Source organism: Pleurodeles waltl, chromosome 6 (assembly GCF_031143425.1).
Source record: "Pleurodeles waltl isolate 20211129_DDA chromosome 6, aPleWal1.hap1.20221129, whole genome shotgun sequence".
Taxonomy (NCBI): Eukaryota; Metazoa; Chordata; class Amphibia; order Caudata; family Salamandridae; genus Pleurodeles; species Pleurodeles waltl.
Window position 1 is genome coordinate 79,459,137 of NC_090445.1, and position 14,539 is coordinate 79,473,675.

Sequence of the window (14,539 nt, forward strand, 5' to 3'; positions counted from 1 at the left end):
GCACCAACCGCTGGCATTTCTTGGGCATCTGCCCATCTCCGAGCTGCTTGTGACTTTTGGACTTGGTCCCCTTGTTCCACAGGTACCCTCAGTCAGGAATCCATCGTTGTTGCATTGCTGATTTGTGTTTTCCTTGCATTTTCCCTCTAACACGACTATTTTGTCCTTAGGGGAACTTTGGTGCACTTTGCACTCACTTTTCAGGGTCTTGGGGAGGGTTATTTTGCTAACTCTCACTATTTTCTAATAGTCCCAGCGACCCTCTACAAGGTCACATAGGTTTGGGGTCCATTCGTGGTTCGCATTCCACTTCTGGAGTATATGGTTTGTGTTGCCCCTATCCCTATGTTTCCCCATTGCATCCTATTGTAACTATACATTGTTTGCACTGTTTTCTAAGACTATACTGCATATTTTTGCTATTGTGTATATATATCTTGTGTATATTTCCTATCCTCTCACTGAGGGTACACTCTAAGATACTTTGGCATATTGTCATAAAAATAAAGTACCTTTATTTTTAGTATAACTGTGTATTGTGTTTTCTTATGATATTGTGCATATGACACTAAGTGGTACTGTAGTAGCTTCACACGTCTCCTAGTTCAGCCTGAGCTGCTTTGCTAAGCTACCATTATCTATCAGCCTAAGCTGCTAGACACCCTATACACTAATAAGGGATAACTGGGCCTGGTGCAAGGTGCAAGTACCCCTTGGTACTCACTACAAGCCAGTCCAGCCTCCTACAGTGTGTGAAATGACATAGGCACAGCAGCCCGGCTAGCTCAGTCGGTAGAGCATGAGACTCTTAATTTCAGGGTCGTGGGTTCGAGCCCCACGTTGGGCGTGATGCTTTATAAAGGCTTCTCCATTTTCGGGTTTAACATTAACTCTCACCTTTTTTAGATATTTTGCTGAGGCTTAAAACTACACACACACACATCCTGCAGTTTGCCTCACGATTCCCACAGGACTCCACACAATGCAGCACTTCCCGCCCTGGGAGGCGCCGCTGGGAGCTGTCCTAGGCCGAGCCTTTCCTGCGCCCTTTCCTAGCCTGAGCCGCCCGTGCTTACAGCGAGCTCGGAGTCCGCTCCGGTCCGTCCTGTCCCCCCCCATCCTTTCAAAAAGAGGAATTTAAAGTCTCATCCCTGCTGGTGTTATGATTAAAGTAGGTATGACAACTACTTTATGTCGGCAGCAGGATTTAATTACGGGACTGGGGAAGATACTGCTCTTGAATGTGGCGCCTTACACCGCTCGGCCATTCCGGTAGCCTGCAGAACACGGCTCTGGAGGCTGACTGCCCCCTCGCGAAACAGGGAGAGTTCACACTGTTCTCTACTGGACATTTAAGAATGTGCCCAGAGACAGGTTGAGAGGACAGATGCATGTATGTACCAGAGTGAGCTCCAGAGAGACTGATGGGGACATAAGACTGGGGTAGAGCGAGAGATGGAGAAATAGGAAGGTGCCTGGGTCGAGTCAGCAGCAGAGAAAATGAAACAAAGGGGCCTCCTGGGATAACCACACACTACTTCCTCACAAAGAACACACAGAGGGTGTGTGAAATGACATAGGCACAGCAGCCTGGCTAGCTCAATCGGTAGAGCATGAGACTCTTAATCTCAGGGTTGTGGGTTCGAGCCCCACGTTGGGTGTAATGCTTTTTAAAGGCTTCTCCCTTTTCGGGTTTAACATTAACTCTCACCTTTTTCAGATATTTCGCTGAGGCTTAAAAATACACAAACACACATCCTGCTGTTTGCCTCACGATTCCCACAGGACTCCACACAACGCAGCACTTATCGCCCTGGGAGGCGCCGCTGGGAGCGGTCCTCGGCCGAGCCTTTCCTGCCCCCTTTCCTAGCCTGAGCCGCCCGTGCTAACAGCAAGCTCGGAGTCCGCTCCGGTCCGTCCTGTCCCCCCCCATCCTTTCAAAAAGAGGAGTTTAAAGTCTCATCCCTGCTGGTGTTATGATTAAAATAGGTATGAAAACTACTTTATGTCGGCAGTGGGATTTGATCACGGGACTGGGGAAAATACTGCTTTTGAATGTGGCGCCTTACACCGCTCGGCCATTCCGGCAGCATGCAGAACACGGCTCTGGAGGCTGACTGCCACCTCGCGACACAGGGAGAGTTCACACTGTTCTCTACTGGACATTTAAGTATGTGCCCAGAGACAGGTTGAGAGGACAGATGCATGTATGTACCAGAGTGAGCTCCAGAGAGACTGATGGGGACATAAGACTGGGGTAGAGCGAGAGATGGAGAAAGAGAAAGGTGCCTGTGTCGAGTCAGCAGCAGAGAAAATGAAACAAAGGGGCCTCCTGGGATAACCACACACTACTTCCTTACAAAGAACACACAGAGGGTGTGTGAAATGACAGGCCCAGCAGCCCGGCTAGCTCAGTCGGAAGAGCATGAGACTCTTAATCTCAGGGTCGTGGGTTCGAGCCCCACGTTGGGCGTGATGCTTTTTAAAGGCTTCTCCATTTTCGGCTTTAACATTAACTCTCACCTTTTTCAGATATTTCGCTGAGGCTTAAAACTACACACACACACACATCCTGCAGTTTGCCTCACGATTCCCACAGGACTCCACACAACGCAGCACTTCCCGCCCTGGGAGGCGCCGCTGGGAGCGGTCCTAGGCCGAGCCTTTCCTGCGCCCTTTCCTAGCCTGAGCCGCCCGTGCTTACAGCGAGCTCGGAGTCCGCTCCGGTCCGTCCTGTCCCCCCCCCATCCTTTCAAAACGAGGAGTTTAAGGTCTCATCCCCGCTGGTGTTATGATTAAAGTAGGTATGAAAACTACTTTATGTCGGCAGCGGGATTTAATTACGGGACTGGGGAAGATACTGCTCTTGAATGTGGCGCCTTACACCGCTCGGCCATTCCGGCAGCCTCCGGAACACGGCTCTGGAGGCTGACTGCCCCCTCGCGAAACAGGGAGAGTTCACACTGTTCTCTACTGGACATTTAAGTATGTGCCCAGAGACAGGTTGAGAGGACAGATGCATGTATGTACCAGAGTGAGCTCCAGAGAGACTGATGGGGACATAAGACTGGGGTAGAGCGAGAGATGGAGAAAGAGAAAGGTGCCTGTGTCGAGTCAGCAGCAGAGAAAATGAAACAAAGGGGCCTCCTGGGATAACCACACACTACTTCCTCACAAAGAGCACACAGAGGGTGTGTGAAATGACATAGGCACAGCAGCCCGGCTAGCTCAGTCGGTAGAGCATGAGACTCTTAATCTCAGGGTCGTGGGTTCGAGCCCCACGTTGGGCGTGATGCTTTATAAAGGCTTCTCCATTTTCGGGTTTAACATTAACTCTCACCTTTTTTAGATATTTTGCTGAGGCTTAAAACTACACACACACACATCCTGCAGTTTGCCTCACGATTCCCACAGGACTCCACACAATGCAGCACTTCCCGCCCTGGGAGGCGCCGCTGGGAGCTGTCCTAGGCCGAGCCTTTCCTGCGCCCTTTCCTAGCCTGAGCCGCCCGTGCTTACAGCGAGCTCGGAGTCCGCTCCGGTCCGTCCTGTCCACCCCCATCCTTTCAAAAAGAGGAGTTTTACGGTCTCATCCCCGCTGGTGTTATGATTAAAGTAGGTATGAAAACTACTTTATGTCAGCAGCGGGATTTGACCACGGGACTGGGGAAGATACTGCTCTTGAATGTGGCACCTTACACCGCTCGGCCATTCCGGCAGACTTCGGAAAACGGCTCTGGAGGCTGACTGCCACCTCGCGAAACAGGGAGAGTTCACACTCTTCTCTACTGGACATTTAAGCATGTGCCCAGAGACAGGTTGAAAGGACAGATGCATGTATGTACCAGAGAGAGCTCCAGAAAGACTGATGGGGACATAAGACTGGGGTAGAGCGAGAGATGGAGAAAGAGAAAGGTGCCTGTGTCAGGTCAGCAGCAGAGAAATTGAAACAAAGGGGCCTCCTGGGATAACCACACACTACTTCCTCACAAAGAACACACAGAGGGTGTGTGAAATGATATTGCCACAGCAGCCTGGCTAGCTCAGTCGGTAGAGCATGAGACTCTTAATCTCAGGGTCGTGGGTTCGAGCCCCACGTTGGGCGTGATGCTTTTTAAAGGCTTCTCCATTTTCGGGTTTAACATTAACTCTCACCTTTTTCAGATATTTTGCTGAGGCTTAAAACTACACACACACACACATCCTGCAGTTTGCCTCACGATTCCCACAGGACTCCACACAACGCAGCACTTCCCGCCCTGGGATGCGCCGCGCGGAGCGGTCCTAGGCCGAGCCTTTCCTGCGCCCTTTCCAAGCCTGAGCCACCCGTGCTTACAGCGAGCTCGGAGTCCGCTCCGGTCCGTCCTGTCCACCCCCATCCTTTCAAAAAGAGGAGTTTTACGGTCTCATCCCCGCTGGTGTTATGATTAAAGTAGGTATGAAAACTACTTTATGTCAGCAGCGGGATTTGACCACGGGACTGGGGAAGATACTGCTCTTGAATGTGGCACCTTACACCGCTCGGCCATTCCGGCAGACTTCGGAAAACGGCTCTGGAGGCTGACTGCCACCTCGCGAAACAGGGAGAGTTCACACTCTTCTCTACTGGACATTTAAGCATGTGCCCAGAGACAGGTTGAAAGGACAGATGCATGTATGTACCAGCTTGAGCTCCAGAAAGACTGATGGGGACATAAGACTGGGGTAGAGCGAGAGATGGAGAAAGAGAAAGGTGCCTGTGTCGAGTCAGCAGCAGAGAAAATGAAACAAAGGGGCGTCCTGGGATAACCACACACTACTTCCTCACAAAGAGCACACAGAGGGTGTGTGAAATGACATAGGCACAGCAGCCCGGCTAGCTCAGTCGGTAGAGCATGAGACTCTTAATTTCAGGGTCGTGGGTTCGAGCCCCACGTTGGGCGTGATGCTTTATAAAGGCTTCTCCATTTTCGGTTTAACATTAACTCTCACCTTTTTTAGATATTTTGCTGAGGCTTAAAACTACACACACACACATCCTGCAGTTTGCCTCACGATTCCCACAGGACTCCACACAATGCAGCACTTCCCGCCCTGGGAGGCGCCGCTGGGAGCTGTCCTAGGCCGAGCCTTTCCTGCGCCCTTTCCTAGCCTGAGCCGCCCGTGCTTACAGCGAGCTCGGAGTCCGCTCCGGTCCGTCCTGTCCCCCCCCATCCTTTCAAAAAGAGGAATTTAAAGTCTCATCCCTGCTGGTGTTATGATTAAAGTAGGTATGACAACTACTTTATGTCGGCAGCAGGATTTAATTACGGGACTGGGGAAGATACTGCTCTTGAATGTGGCGCCTTACACCGCTCGGCCATTCCGGCAGCCTGCAGAACACGGCTCTGGAGGCTGACTGCCCCCTCGCGAAACAGGGAGAGTTCACACTGTTCTCTACTGGACATTTAAGAATGTGCCCAGAGACAGGTTGAGAGGACAGATGCATGTATGTACCAGAGTGAGCTCCAGAAAGACTGATGGGACATAAGACTGGGGTAGAGCGAGAGATGGAGAAATAGGAAGGTGCCTGGGTCGAGTCAGCAGCAGAGAAAATGAAACAAAGGGGCCTCCTGGGATAACCACACACTACTTCCTCACAAAGAGCACACAGAGGGTGTGTGAAATGACATAGGCACAGCAGCCTGGCTAGCTCAATCGGTAGAGCATGAGACTCTTAATCTCAGGGTTGTGGGTTCGAGCCCCACGTTGGGTGTAATGCTTTTTAAAGGCTTCTCCCTTTTCGGGTTTAACATTAACTCTCACCTTTTTCAGATATTTCGCTGAGGCTTAAAAATACACAAACACACATCCTGCTGTTTGCCTCACGATTCCCACAGGACTCCACACAACGCAGCACTTATCGCCCTGGGAGGCGCCGCTGGGAGCGGTCCTCGGCCGAGCCTTTCCTGCCCCCTTTCCTAGCCTGAGCCGCCCGTGCTTACAGCGAGCTCGGAGTCCGCTCCGGTCCGTCCTGTCCCCCCCCCATCCTTTCAAAAAGAGGAGTTTAAAGTCTCATCCCTGCTGGTGTTATGATTAAAATAGGTATGAAAACTACTTTATGTCGGCAGCGGGATTTGATCACGGGACTGGGGAAAATACTGCTCTTGAATGTGGCGCCTTACACCGCTCGGCCATTCCGGCAGCATGCAGAACACGGCTCTGGAGGCTGACTGCCACCTCGCGACACAGGGAGAGTTCACACTGTTCTCTACTGGACATTTAAGTATGTGCCCAGAGACAGGTTGAGAGGACAGATGCATGTATGTACCAGAGTGAGCTCCAGAGAGACTGATGGGGACATAAGACTGGGGTAGAGCGAGAGATGGAGAAAGAGAAAGGTGCCTGTGTCGAGTCAGCAGCAGAGAAAATGAAACAAAGGGGCCTCCTGGGATAACCACACACTACTTCCTCACAAAGAACACACAGAGGGTGTGTGAAACGACATAGGCACAGCAGCCCGGCTAGCTCAGTCGGTAGAGCATGAGACTCTTAATCTCAGGGTCGTGGGTTCGAGCCCCACGTTGGGCGTGATGCTTTATAAAGGCTTCTCCATTTTCGGGTTTAACATTAACTCTCACCTTTTTTAGATATTTTGCTGAGGCTTAAAACTACACACACACACATCCTGCAGTTTGCCTCACGATTCCCACAGGACTCCACACAATGCAGCACTTCCCGCCCTGGGAGGCGCCGCTGGGAGCTGTCCTAGGCCGAGCCTTTCCTGCGCCCTTTCCTAGCCTGAGCCGCCCGTGCTTACAGCGAGCTCGGAGTCCGCTCCGGTCCGTCCTGTCCACCCCCATCCTTTCAAAAAGAGGAGTTTTACGGTCTCATCCCCGCTGGTGTTATGATTAAAGTAGGTATGAAAACTACTTTATGTCAGCAGTGGGTTTTGACCACGGGACTGGGGAAGATACTGCTCTTGAATGTGGCACCTTACACCGCTCGGCCATTCCGGCAGACTTCGGAAAACGGCTCTGGAGGCTGACTGCCACCTCGCGAAACAGGGAGAGTTCACACTCTTCTCTACTGGACATTTAAGCATGTGCCCAGAGACAGGTTGAAAGGACAGATGCATGTATGTACCAGAGTGAGCTCCAGAAAGACTGATGGGGACATAAGACTGGGGTAGAGCGAGAGATGGAGAAAGAGAAAGGTGCCTGTGTCAGGTCAGCAGCAGAGAAATTGAAACAAAGGGGCCTCCTGGGATAACCACACACTACTTCCTCACAAAGAACACACAGAGGGTGTGTGAAATGATATAGCCACAGCAGCCTGGCTAGCTCAGTCGGTAGAGCATGAGACTCTTAATCTCAGGGTCGTGGGTTCAAGCCCCACGTTGGGCGTGATGCTTTTTAAAGGCTTCTCCATTTTCGGGTTTAACATTAACTCTCACCTTTTTCAGATATTTCGCTGAGGCTTAAAACTACACACACACACACATCCTGCAGTTTGCCTCACGATTCCCACAGGACTCCACACAACGCAGCACTTCCCGCCCTGGGATGCGCCGCTCGGAGCGGTCCTAGGCCGAGCCTTTCCTGCGCCCTTTCCAAGCCTGAGCCGCCCGTGCTTACAGCGAGCTCGGAGTCCGCTCCGGTCCGTCCTGTCCTCCCCCATCCTTTCAAAAAGAGGAGTTTTACGGTCTCATCCCCGCTGGTGTTATGATTAAAGTAGGTATGAAAACTACTTTATGTCAGCAGCGGGATTTGACCACGGGACTGGGGAAGATACTGCTCTTGAATGTGGCACCTTACACCGCTCGGCCATTCCGGCAGACTTCGGAAAACGGCTCTGGAGGCTGACTGCCACCTCGCGAAACAGGGAGAGTTCACACTCTTCTCTACTGGACATTTAAGCATGTGCCCAGAGACAGGTTGAAAGGACAGATGCATGTATGTACCAGCTTGAGCTCCAGAAAGACTGATGGGGACATAAGACTGGGGTAGAGCGAGAGATGGAGAAAGAGAAAGGTGCCTGTGTCGAGTCAGCAGCAGAGAAAATGAAACAAAGGGGCCTCTGGGATAACCACACACTACTTCCTCACAAAGAGCACACAGAGGGTGTGTGAAATGACATAGGCACAGCAGCCCGGCTAGCTCAGTCGGTAGAGCATGAGACTCTTAATTTCAGGGTCGTGGGTTCGAGCCCCACGTTGGGCGTGATGCTTTATAAAGGCTTCTCCATTTTCGTTTTAACATTAACTCTCACCTTTTTTAGATATTTTGCTGAGGCTTAAAACTACACACACACACATCCTGCAGTTTGCCTCACGATTCCCACAGGACTCCACACAATGCAGCACTTCCCGCCCTGGGAGGCGCCGCTGGGAGCTGTCCTAGGCCGAGCCTTTCCTGCGCCCTTTCCTAGCCTGAGCCGCCCGTGCTTACAGCGAGCTCGGAGTCCGCTCCGGTCCGTCCTGTCCCCCCCCATCCTTTCAAAAAGAGGAATTTAAAGTCTCATCCCTGCTGGTGTTATGATTAAAGTAGGTATGACAACTACTTTATGTCGGCAGCAGGATTTAATTACGGGACTGGGGAAGATACTGCTCTTGAATGTGGCGCCTTACACCGCTCGGCCATTCCGGCAGCCTGCAGAACACGGCTCTGGAGGCTGACTGCCCCCTCGCGAAACAGGGAGAGTTCACACTGTTCTCTACTGGACATTTAAGAATGTGCCCAGAGACAGGTTGAGAGGACAGATGCATGTATGTACCAGAGTGAGCTCCAGAGAGACTGATGGGACATAAGACCGGGGTAGAGCGAGAGATGGAGAAATAGGAAGGTGCCTGGGTCGAGTCAGCAGCAGAGAAAATGAAACAAAGGGGCCTCCTGGGATAACCACACACTACTTCCTCACAAAGAGCACACAGAGGGTGTGTGAAATGACATAGGAACAGCAGCCTGGCTAGCTCAATCGGTAGAGCATGAGACTCTTAATCTCAGGGTTGTGGGTTCGAGCCCCACGTTGGGTGTAATGCTTTTTAAAGGCTTCTCCCTTTTCGGGTTTAACATTAACTCTCACCTTTTTCAGATATTTCGCTGAGGCTTAAAAATACACAAACACACATCCTGCTGTTTGCCTCACGATTCCCACAGGACTCCACACAACGCAGCACTTATCGCCCTGGGAGGCGCCGCTGGGAGCGGTCCTCGGCCGAGCCTTTCCTGCCCCCTTTCCTAGCCTGAGCCGCCCGTGCTTACAGCGAGCTCGGAGTCCGCTCCGGTCCGTCCTGTCCCCCCCCATCCTTTCAAAAAGAGGAGTTTAAAGTCTCATCCCTGCTGGTGTTATGATTAAAATAGGTATGAAAACTACTTTATGTCGGCAGCGGGATTTGATCACGGGACTGGGGAAAATACTGCTCTTGAATGTGGCGCCTTACACCGCTCGGCCATTCCGGCAGCATGCAGAACACGGCTCTGGAGGCTGACTGCCACCTCGCGACACAGGGAGAGTTCACACTGTTCTCTACTGGACATTTAAGTATGTGCCCAGAGACAGGTTGAGAGGACAGATGCATGTATGTACCAGAGTGAGCTCCAGAGAGACTGATGGGGACATAAGACTGGGGTAGAGCGAGAGATGGAGAAAGAGAAAGGTGCCTGTGTCGAGTCAGCAGCAGAGAAAATGAAACAAAGGGGCCTCCTGGGATAACCACACACTACTTCCTTACAAAGAACACACAGAGGGTGTGTGAAATGACAGGCACAGCAGCCCGGCTAGCTCAGTCGGTAGAGCATGAGACTCTTAATCTCAGGGTCGTGGGTTCGAGCCCCACGTTGGGCGTGATGCTTTTTAAAGGCTTCTCCATTTTCGGGTTTAACATTAACTCTCACCTTTTTCAGATATTTCGCTGAGGCTTAAAACTACACACACACACACATCCTGCAGTTTGCCTCACGATTCCCACAGGACTCCACACAACGCAGCACTTCCCGCCCTGGGATGCGCCGCTCGGAGCGGTCCTAGGCCGAGCCTTTCCTGCGCCCTTTCCAAGCCTGAGCCGCCCGTGCTTACAGCGAGCTCGGAGTCCGCTCCGGTCCGTCCTGTCCACCCCCATCCATTCAAAAAGAGGAGTTTTACGGTCTCATCCCCGCTGGTGTTATGATTAAAGTAGGTATGAAAACTACTTTAAGTCAGCAGCGGGATTTGACCACGGGACTGGGGAAGATACTGCTCTTGAATGTGGCACCTTACACCGCTCGGCCATTCCGGCATACTTCGGAAAACGGCTCTGGAGGCTGACTGCCACCTCGTGAAACAGGGAGAGTTCACACTCTTCTCTACTGGACATTTAAGCATGTGCCCAGAGACAGGTTGAAAGGACAGATGCATGTATGTACCAGCTTGAGCTCCAGAAAGACTGATGGGGACATAAGACTGGGGTAGAGCGAGAGATGGAGAAAGAGAAAGGTGCCTGTGTCGAGTCAGCAGCAGAGAAAATGAAACAAAGGGGCCTCCTGGGATAACCACACTACTTCCTCACAAAGAGCACACAGAGGGTGTGTGAAATGACATAGGCACAGCAGCCCGGCTAGCTCAGTCGGTAGAGCATGAGACTCTTAATTTCAGGGTCGTGGGTTCGAGCCCCACGTTGGGCGTGATGCTTTATAAAGGCTTCTCCATTTTCGGGTTTAACATTAACTCTCACCTTTTTTAGATATTTTGCTGAGGCTTAAAACTACACACACACACACATCCTGCAGTTTGCCTCACGATTCCCACAGGACTCCACACAATGCAGCAGTTCCCGCCCTGGGAGGCGCCGCTGGGAGCTGTCCTAGGCCGAGCCTTTCCTGCGCCCTTTCCTAGCCTGAGCCGCCCGTGCTTACAGCGAGCTCGGAGTCCGCTCCGGTCCGTCCTGTCCACCCCCATCCTTTCAAAAAGAGGAGTTTTACGGTCTCATCCCCGCTGGTGTTATGATTAAAGTAGGTATGAAAACTACTTTATGTCAGCAGCGGGATTTGACCACGGGACTGGGGAAGATACTGCTCTTGAATGTGGCACCTTACACCGCTCGGCCATTCCGACAGACTTCGGAAAAGGGCTCTGGAGGCTGACTGCTACCTCGCGAAACAGGGAGAGTTCACACTCTTCTCTACTGGACATTTAAGCATGTGCCCAGAGACAGGTTGAAAGGACAGATGCATGTATGTACCAGAGTGAGCTCCAGAAAGACTGATGGGGACATAAGACTGGGGTAGAGCGAGAGATGGAGAAAGAGAAAGGTGCCTGTGTCAGGTCAGCAGCAGAGACATTGAAACAAAGGGGCCTCCAGGGATAACCACACACTACTTCCTCACAAAGAACACACAGAGGGTGTGTGAAATGATATAGCCACAGCAGCCTGGCTAGCTCAGTCGGTAGAGCATGAGACTCTTAATCTCAGGGTCGTGGGTTCGAGCCCCACGTTGGGCGTGATGCTTTTTAAAGGCTTCTCCATTTTCGGGTTAAACATTAACTCTCACCTTTTTCAGATATTTCGCTGAGGCTTAAAACTACACACACACACACATCCTGCAGTTTGCCTCACGATTCCCACAGGACTCCACACAACGCAGCACTTCCCGCCCTGGGATGCGCCGCTCGGAGCGGTCCTAGGCCGAGCCTTTCCTGCGCCCTTTCCAAGCATGAGCCGCCCGTGCTTACAGCGAGCTCGGAGTCCGCTCCGGTCCGTCCTGTCCACCCCCATCCTTTCAAAAAGAGGAGTTTTACGGTCTCATCCCCGCTGGTGTTATGATTAAAGTAGGTATGAAAACTACTTTATGTCAGCAGCGGGATTTGACCACGGGACTGGGGAAGATACTGCTCTTGAATGTGGCACCTTACACCGCTCGGCCATTCCGGCAGACTTCGGAAAACGGCTCTGGAGGCTGACTGCCACCTCGCGAAACAGGGAGAGTTCACACTCTTCTCTACTGGACATTTAAGCATGTGCCCAGAGACAGGTTGAAAGGACAGATGCATGTATGTACCAGCTTGAGCTCCAGAAAGACTGATGGGGACATAAGACTGGGGTAGAGCGAGAGATGGAGAAAGAGAAAGGTGCCTGTGTCGAGTCAGCAGCAGAGAAAATGAAACAAAGGGGCCTCCTGGGATAACCACACTACTTCCTCACAAAGAGCACACAGAGGGTGTGTGAAATGACATAGGCACAGCAGCCCGGCTAGCTCAGTCGGTAGAGCATGAGACTCTTAATTTCAGGGTCGTGGGTTCGAGCCCCACGTTGGGCGTGATGCTTTATAAAGGCTTCTCCATTTTCGGGTTTAACATTAACTCTCACCTTTTTTAGATATTTTGCTGAGGCTTAAAACTACACACACACACATCCTGCAGTTTGCCTCACGATTCCCACAGGACTCCACACAATGCAGCACTTCCCGCCCTGGGAGGCGCCGCTGGGAGCTGTCCTAGGCCGAGCCTTTCCTGCGCCCTTTCCTAGCCTGAGCCGCCCGTGCTTACAGCGAGCTCGGAGTCCGCTCCGGTCCGTCCTGTCCACCCCCATCCTTTCAAAAAGAGGAGTTTTACGGTCTCATCCCCGCTGGTGTTATGATTAAAGTAGGTATGAAAACTACTTTATGTCAGCAGCGGGATTTGACCACGGGACTGGGGAAGATACTGCTCTTGAATGTGGCACCTTACACCGCTCGGCCATTCCGGCAGACTTCGGAAAAGGGCTCTGGAGGCTGACTGCCACCTCGCGAAACAGGGAGAGTTCACACTCTTCTCTACTGGACATTTAAGCATGTGCCCAGAGACAGGTTGAAAGGACAGATGCATGTATGTACCAGAGTGAGCTCCAGAAAGACTGATGGGGACATAAGACTGGGGTAGAGCGAGAGATGGAGAAAGAGAAAGGTGCCTGTGTCAGGTCAGCAGCAGAGACATTGAAACAAAGGGGCCTCCTGGGATAACCACACACTACTTCCTCACAAAGAACACACAGAGGGTGTGTGAAATGATATAACCACAGCAGCCTGGCTAGCTCAGTCGGTAGAGCATGAGACTCTTAATCTCAGGGTCGTGGGTTCGAGCCCCACGTTGGGCGTGATGCTTTTTAAAGGCTTCTCCATTTTCGGGTTAAACATTAACTCTCACCTTTTTCAGATATTTCGCTGAGGCTTAAAACTACACACACACACACATCCTGCAGTTTGCCTCACGATTCCCACAGGACTCCACACAACGCAGCACTTCCCGCCCTGGGATGCGCCGCTCGGAGCGGTCCTAGGCCGAGCCTTTCCTGCGCCCTTTCCAAGCATGAGCCGCCCGTGCTTACAGCGAGCTCGGAGTCCGCTCCGGTCCGTCCTGTCCACCCCCATCCTTTCAAAAAGAGGAGTTTTACGGTCTCATCCCCGCTGGTGTTATGATTAAAGTAGGTATGAAAACTACTTTATGTCAGCAGCGGGATTTGACCACGGGACTGGGGAAGATACTGCTCTTGAATGTGGCACCTTACACCGCTCGGCCATTCCAGCAGACTTCGGAAAACGGCTCTGGAGGCTGACTGCCACCTCGCGAAACAGGGAGAGTTCACACTCTTCTCTACTGGACATTTAAGCATGTGCCCAGAGACAGGTTGAAAGGACAGATGCATGTATGTACCAGCTTGAGCTCCAGAAAGACTGATGGGGACATAAGACTGGGGTAGAGCGAGAGATGGAGAAAGAGAAAGGTGCCTGTGTCGAGTCTGCAGCAGAGAAAATGAAACAAAGGGGCCTCCTGGGATAACCACACACTACTTCCTCACAAAGAGCACACAGAGGGTGTGTGAAATGACATAGGCACAGCAGCCCGGCTAGCTCAGTCGGTAGAGCATGAGACTCTTAATTTCAGGGTCGTGGGTTCGAGCCTCACGTTGGGCGTGATGCTTTATAAAGGCTTCTCCATTTTCGGGTTTAACATTAACTCTCACCTTTTTTAGATATTTTGCTGAGGCTTAAAACTACTCACACACACATCCTGCAGTTTGCCTCACAATTCCCACAGGACTCCACACAATGCAGCACTTCCCGCCCTGGGAGGCGCCGCTGGGAGCTGTCCTAGGCCGAGCCTTTCCTGCGCCCTTTCCTAGCCTGAGCCGCCCGTGCTTACAGCGAGCTCGGAGTCCGCTCCGGTCCGTCCTGTCCCCCCCCATCCTTTCAAAAAGAGGAGTTTAAAGTCTCATCCCTGCTGGTGTTATGATTAAAATAGGTATGAAAACTACTTTATGTCGGCAGCGGGATTTGATCACGGGACTGGGGAAAATACTGCTCTTGAATGTGGCGCCTTACACCGCTCGGCCATTCCGGCAGCATGCAGAACACGGCTCTGGAGGCTGACTGCCACCTCGCGACACAGGGAGAGTTCACACTGTTCTCTACTGGACATTTAAGTATGTGCCCAGAGACAGGTTGAGAGGACAGATGCATGTATGTACCAGAGTGAGCTCCAGAGAGACTGATGGGGACATAAGACTGGGGTAGAGCGAGAGATGGAGAAAGAGAAAGGTGCCTGTGTCGAGTCAGCAGCAGAGAAAATG

General features: G+C 51.9%; 13 non-coding genes across 13 annotated transcripts; all 13 read left to right on the forward strand.

Moving 5' to 3' along the window:
- The first annotated feature begins 774 nt into the window (after positions 1-774).
- Positions 775-847, forward strand: TRNAK-CUU (transfer RNA lysine (anticodon CUU)). Its single transcript has one exon. It is a non-coding gene; the product is annotated as a tRNA-Lys (tRNA).
- Positions 848-2,400: 1,553 nt separating this feature from the next.
- Positions 2,401-2,473, forward strand: TRNAK-CUU (transfer RNA lysine (anticodon CUU)). The gene has a single exon. It is a non-coding gene; the product is annotated as a tRNA-Lys (tRNA).
- A 744-nt stretch (positions 2,474-3,217) lies between these two features.
- TRNAK-CUU (transfer RNA lysine (anticodon CUU)) lies at positions 3,218-3,290 on the forward strand. Its single transcript has one exon. It is a non-coding gene; the product is annotated as a tRNA-Lys (tRNA).
- A 742-nt stretch (positions 3,291-4,032) lies between these two features.
- Positions 4,033-4,105, forward strand: TRNAK-CUU (transfer RNA lysine (anticodon CUU)). Its single transcript has one exon. It is a non-coding gene; the product is annotated as a tRNA-Lys (tRNA).
- A 744-nt stretch (positions 4,106-4,849) lies between these two features.
- On the forward strand, positions 4,850-4,922 carry TRNAK-CUU (transfer RNA lysine (anticodon CUU)). The gene has a single exon. It is a non-coding gene; the product is annotated as a tRNA-Lys (tRNA).
- A 1,554-nt stretch (positions 4,923-6,476) lies between these two features.
- On the forward strand, positions 6,477-6,549 carry TRNAK-CUU (transfer RNA lysine (anticodon CUU)). The gene has a single exon. It is a non-coding gene; the product is annotated as a tRNA-Lys (tRNA).
- A 742-nt stretch (positions 6,550-7,291) lies between these two features.
- Positions 7,292-7,364, forward strand: TRNAK-CUU (transfer RNA lysine (anticodon CUU)). The gene has a single exon. It is a non-coding gene; the product is annotated as a tRNA-Lys (tRNA).
- A 743-nt stretch (positions 7,365-8,107) lies between these two features.
- Positions 8,108-8,180, forward strand: TRNAK-CUU (transfer RNA lysine (anticodon CUU)). Its single transcript has one exon. It is a non-coding gene; the product is annotated as a tRNA-Lys (tRNA).
- A 1,551-nt stretch (positions 8,181-9,731) lies between these two features.
- On the forward strand, positions 9,732-9,804 carry TRNAK-CUU (transfer RNA lysine (anticodon CUU)). Its single transcript has one exon. It is a non-coding gene; the product is annotated as a tRNA-Lys (tRNA).
- A 742-nt stretch (positions 9,805-10,546) lies between these two features.
- On the forward strand, positions 10,547-10,619 carry TRNAK-CUU (transfer RNA lysine (anticodon CUU)). Its single transcript has one exon. It is a non-coding gene; the product is annotated as a tRNA-Lys (tRNA).
- Positions 10,620-11,363: 744 nt separating this feature from the next.
- TRNAK-CUU (transfer RNA lysine (anticodon CUU)) lies at positions 11,364-11,436 on the forward strand. The gene has a single exon. It is a non-coding gene; the product is annotated as a tRNA-Lys (tRNA).
- Positions 11,437-12,178: 742 nt separating this feature from the next.
- TRNAK-CUU (transfer RNA lysine (anticodon CUU)) lies at positions 12,179-12,251 on the forward strand. The gene has a single exon. It is a non-coding gene; the product is annotated as a tRNA-Lys (tRNA).
- Positions 12,252-12,993: 742 nt separating this feature from the next.
- On the forward strand, positions 12,994-13,066 carry TRNAK-CUU (transfer RNA lysine (anticodon CUU)). The gene has a single exon. It is a non-coding gene; the product is annotated as a tRNA-Lys (tRNA).
- Positions 13,067-14,539: the final 1,473 nt, after the last annotated feature.